Source organism: Oreochromis niloticus, linkage group LG6 (assembly GCF_001858045.2).
Source record: "Oreochromis niloticus isolate F11D_XX linkage group LG6, O_niloticus_UMD_NMBU, whole genome shotgun sequence".
NCBI classification, from domain to species: Eukaryota; Metazoa; Chordata; class Actinopteri; order Cichliformes; family Cichlidae; genus Oreochromis; species Oreochromis niloticus.
The window spans coordinates 18561792-18567793 of NC_031971.2; positions in this window are offsets into that span (position 1 = coordinate 18561792).

The following is a 6002-nucleotide window of genomic DNA, read 5'->3' on the forward strand; positions in this document are numbered from 1 at the left end:
CCAAGCTTGGTAGTAAAACTCAAACTGCCACCACTGAATGAGGTCTTCAAGCAGTCAGTGCTGCGGGACTTTCAGGGATTGTTTGGACAGCTTCCTTCCATCTCCCTTTTTCTTCAGGCTGGTTTTAAAAAGAAGGAAATGCTCTCACTCCTCAATACGTGGTTAAATAATATTCAAGATTCATATCAACGTTTTACAACAAGTTTCTGCATTATGGAGTAACACTGTTACTCTGTAATGCTTGTGCAGTTTCACTTGTACAGCTTCAATCACTATTTAAAAAAAAAAATATAGAAGCAACATAATAAAGTTGTGGGTGATTGTTTAATCATCCTGTCCTAAAATGTATGATTTTTATTTACTCTGAACTCACTGGTTGCCATTTTTGGCTGCCATAACAAACAATCCACTGTCTGCTATGTTCCCAGCAACTGAGCACAGACCGGAACAGTTAGCAACAAGCTGGTGAACACAGTAGATCATTTAACAGCCAAAGACCCAGATAGTTCCCCCACGAGCTATTGGACAGTGAACATTGGGCTTGTGTTTGCCAAGTGGCCAGAAACATGACTGCAAAAGCATGATAATGTTGATCACTGATTGCTGGATTTGTTAGTAACTGTTTCCTAACAACGTCACTATATGAAGTCAAACGATGATGAAACGCTGTTTGCAGCGCTCCAGCAGCGCAGTCATTGCTCTTTGCTGTGTGTATTGCCAGCATTCCAGCAGAAGAGCTCCTTGCTGGGCTGCTTCCCATTACAGCTACTGTAACTCGTAAAGCAGAGATTATCTCATTATTCCTCTCACCTTGCAGGATTTCAAAGGAATAGTGGCGTGTGCCATCACCTCTTCTGTAAACACAGAGCCGTGGCCTCATGCTGACACAGGGTCATCAAAATTCAGGCACACTTGTCACTTGACTGATTTCACACTCATGCAAACGTGCTGATGACCATTAGTGGGGGATTTAAATAGCTTTTCTTGCCGCTGCAGTAGCCTTGTTGATTTATGTGCTACAAGCAAACAATCTAGGTCTTCTTGAGTTACATGATTTACATGTAAACTTAGAAAACCTAAGTTCATTTAGGGGGCTTTAAGAGTTCACATTCAAACATGAAGCTCTTTGCAGAGTTAAATGAGTCATCTTCTTCTTCTTACTCATTTGCATGCCACGTAAAATGCTTACCCTGACCCAAGTTGCAATGATAAAATCTTATAACAACAAAAAGCATTTTCAGTGCCCCAAAGCTGCAAATGTGAAAATTCAGAGAAAATTTTAATTTTGTACTATTGATCTTTATAGATCAAACAGGGTTTCAGATACTAAAGACTAATGAAATCATTTGAAGAGTGACTCTTAAAGCTTTTCACGTCTGTGAAACATTTAACTAGTTAGCATTGGCTACACTTTTTGAGACTGTGTAGCAGAGTTTTTTGTGAGATCCGAATTAATGGGCTTGCACATTTTTATCAATGAAGCCACATGAGGGCATGACCTCATTTGCAAAAGCTTTTTTTTTTCTGTGTTAGTCATTTGTTGCTACTAATCAGGTGGAGTCATTTGAAAGGACTTGTGACGTAAGCACCGATTTATAGCTTTCCCTACATTAGTCTCAAAGTAGGAGAAAAGGGTGACCGTTTGAGGAATGAATGAGAACTGCTGGGGACCATCGTGAGGCTGGGACAAGCAGCACTTCCCACAATCACCAGTGGAATTTTACACATCTCACCTGAGGCAATCTAAACACACAAGTCTTTATGTAGAGTAGAAGATACAAACAGACTGGGCCAATACACAAAATGACTGACCACAGGATCCCCCCCCTAACAAGATGTCATCCCTCTGCCCCTCCTCCTGTAGTTATCTTAAAAGACTAGGGGGAGTTGTTACTGTGGATCTCACATAGCCTAATTGTTTAAGTCCCAGCAGGGGCCTGGTGCACAGTAGTTTATAGAAAGAGAGGGGAGTATAAATGGAAAATGATTTTGTATCTCTAAAACTCTAAAAGTCAACAATTTTTGAATTCTTTGTGTTGTTGTACCCTATTTCACATTCCAAACTGCACATTTAAAACTGTGTTAACCATATGCCGTGCATGTGTGTCCGTGTGTGTGTGTGTACATTCACACCATACAAAGATTGACAGTGCACCTCCCTGGGCACAGCAGGGTTGGACCAGGCCAATCATGGTCTACTGCTGTTCCCGTGGAGACCAACTGCTTCTGAGAGGTTCAAGAACTGATTTTTGCATTCAGGCTGCAGGTGTTTCCATCCACCCCTTACACCACCCCCAACTGAAGCCTCAGTAGGCATGGACAGCTATTAAGACCTTTTTTTTTTTTCTTAAACCAGCCCTGAAATGTAAGCATTTTACCCACCTTTTCAACCCTTGATCACAAAAACCTCTTACAATCTTATTTAATTGAAGAAGGGAGGGGATTCGCAGCCCTCTTAGAGTTTCCAGGTCACCCAGAAGAGGTTAAGTTGACTTGCTATTACATAAATGCTTCTGAAACATTCCCACTTATACTTTTTATTACCACTGAATGCTTAAATGCAGCAGTGTTTGGTATGGAGCAGAGGATGACCCCTGCTGGTGAAGCATGATGACCTGCAGTATGTCTGATCCTTCACTTAAGATTTTGTAATTGAGTTAAAACAAACAAAACAAAGTTTCAGCTTCATTCATTTAGTTTCCTGTAAATGCATATCCCCATATTCCCACAGACATGACTGTAGTTTCCACAGAATTATTGTCCATGTTGGACAAAAGCCTGTGTAGTTCCATGGACACCTGTGTCTGCCTGAGTGGTTTTTTCTTAGTAACTGCACCAGAAAAACTAGTCATGTTTGATGCTTGAATGGTGTTGAAATGAATGCCATTTCGGTTCAGTCTCTGCATGTGAGTATTATGACCTGAAAAAAAAAGGTGGTTGTATCATCACAGTGGTAACAAAGAAAAATGTAAAATATTGCATCTAAAAAAACAAACAGTTTTTCCTATTAGAATTGGTCAAAGGAGTTTGCAAAGAAAAGCGTCTGGACTTCTTTAAGTTGCTTGAAGACGTTTCACCTCTCATCCGAGAAGCTTCTTCAGTTCTAAGGTCAAATGGCCGAGAGTCCCAGATTTAAACCCAGTGGGAGTATCCCCCCAAAGAGGGACAAAAGACCCCCTGGTGATCCTCTAATCACATGCGCCAAGGTGTGAAAGCGGGTGTTAGAATGTTAGGTATTAGAATTGGTATTACTTTAATAGAAGTTAGATGATAAGAGTAAGTCAGTCCTACATTATTTATGTCTACACACACAAAGCTAAACATTCACATGCTGTCAGTGTTGCTGAACCAAGTCAACAATGTCTAAAAGTTGCCAAGTACCACTTTTTGAAGGCCTTACAGAGTTTTTTGTATATTAGCATGGTGACACCACACTCTTGTCATTCCTTAGAAAGTTCCACCTGTCACTCACTGTAGGTTTTCCTGTCAGGTTTTCATTAGCAGCACATAATTCTTATAAAACTTGCATCAACTTTATAGATTTCAACGCAAGATGAAAATAAGGGTATATCTATTTGTTTTTTCATGTGTGTAATTAACACTAGAAGTCCCAGGCTTTTCTAACCCTCTGTCAGCCAAGTGAAAGCTAACTTGGCTAGTCTGTTAGCATCAATTCATATGTAAATTGGGTCGTTACCTGAGAATTGTGGAGGGGAGTGGGGGTGTGTGAATGATTGCTGATTTCTAACTGCCAACTGCCTCTTTGTTTGTGTGTGGGGAGGGGGAACTGCTAAAAGCTGTGAACTTCATTTTGTGTTCGTCTTGATGCATTCTCAATCATCCAGGAAAATAAATCTCCAAAAGATTTATTGATAAAAACAGTACAAAAAAAAAAAAAAAAAAAAAAATTTCTACAAAAACAACCATTTGTACACATATTTACAGATAATAAGTGAGTGAGTACATTTCAATCACTCACAATCCTGGCACTGCCATGATATCTGTAGTCTGCATTTACCACATGTGTATCTGTAGCAGTGAACACATCGCACAGTGGCATGATTGTTCTTGCATTTGTGTTTGACCTGACACGTGGCTCTTTTTCCAGGGCTAGGTGTGGAGGGTTGTGTCCAAAGCAACTGTTCTTTTCTTGCCTTCTTCCCAGCCATATGAGAGTTAGCCAACTCTCTTGCAAGCTGTACCAGGAAGTCCACCCATCTTTCCTGCGTCCCGGTGCATGCTTGATACAGCACATGTGCATTCAGTGCTGCCATGTCAATCATGTTATAGAACACGGCAACTGGCCAGCGCCGTGTTCCTCTGCGGACCGTGTACTCCCGCACTATCTGGTCCATCACATCCACACCACACTTTGTGGTGTTGTAAAGGGTGACAGTGTTTGGCTTCCTTTTGGTGGTGTTATCAGTCTGAACCACGCTGTGCATGCTGCTAAGAATATAGACTGTCTTCTTCCGTTTGGCCGCATACGCCGTCAGCGTGGCAACAGAGGTTGAAAACACCTAAGAAATAAGATAAATTGTTATTTCCATAGCACTTTTACACACAATGAAACACATGAACATACAACCACAAAAGACCTGCAGCCTACCTGAGTGGTGAATTCATTGCGATCTCTGTATCTAGCGGATTGAGGAATTTCCCGGCGAATCTTGTTGACTGTGCCGAGGATGGTGGTTTTCCATCTAAGAATTTTTTGCGCAAGTGAAAGCGATGTGAAGAAATTGTCCATGGTAACATTTCTGCCCTTGTCTAGGAATGGTTCCATCAGCCTCATCACTACATTCTCAGACAGTCTCTCCCCACTGGGACGATTGGGGTCCTTGCCAAGATATGGGAGGACATTGCAAATGTACTTGGATTTTAGGTCGCAGGCCACCCAAAACTTGATCCCAAACTTGTCAGGTTTACTTGCAATATACTGCAGGAAACAGCACCGAGTCTTTGATGGGAAGAGCTGTTCATCAACGGTGATATGTAGACCAGGGTTGTAGCACGTGATGCAGTTGGTGACAAATGATCCCCACACACTGGAAATTGCAGCGAACTTATCAGTCTTTGCTCGATCACTGCGGGTGGACCTGTCATCAAAGCGTAGGTGTTGCATGATGTCTTGGAAGCGGTTACGCGGCATAGTTCCAATGATCTGTGGGTTTCCCAGGTTTGCTGACCAGCAGTCACGTAGTGATGGAACCCTAGTAACCCCCCGCAAGATGACAATTGAAATAAATGCCATTAGTTCAGGGAGGTCCATGAACCAATGAACATCCTCCGTTTGCTGTGCATGTTGAATAGTCCATTCTTGAATGCTATGAAGCATGTCAAGAGTGATGAAACACAGGAAGCTCTGAAGGCGACTCAAGATACTTTTCCTGGCCTTAGCCGTTGGCTCTCCATCTGCAGCGTACGCTTCTATTGGGGTGAAAGGGAGACAGGTCCCCACCTGTTCACGCCACACTGTGCCATCTTTCGCTGTCTCAGTCCCCAAACAAGCTCTCTTTTTAGGTTGAGAAGCAGTCTCCTCATCTGCAGTGTGAACAAATTCAAATTGTGAGCAATGGGAAGGTCAAACGAAATTGCAAATGCATTCATAGATACTAATTATAATTCCAGTATCTCCTCCTCTGTATCGGAAAAATGTCTGAAATATCTTACTTACTACATCCACTTACTTGTTTGAAATTAAATAGGAAATGATATGAAATGAAACATCTTCCTAAATAAAAAGATACAACTAGAGTTAGGGTTACTAGCTAACCCTAATCCTGCTCTGCTTTTTTAGTATTTTTCACTTACTTGTTTGAAATGAAATAGGAAATAATATGAAATGAAACCTAACCTGAAGAGCTAGTAACCTTAACTCTAGTTGTATCTTTTTATTTAGGAAGATATTTCATTTCATATCATTTCCTATTTAATTTCAAACAAGTAAGTGGATGTAGTAAGTAAGATATTTCAGACATTATTCCGATACAGAGGAGGAG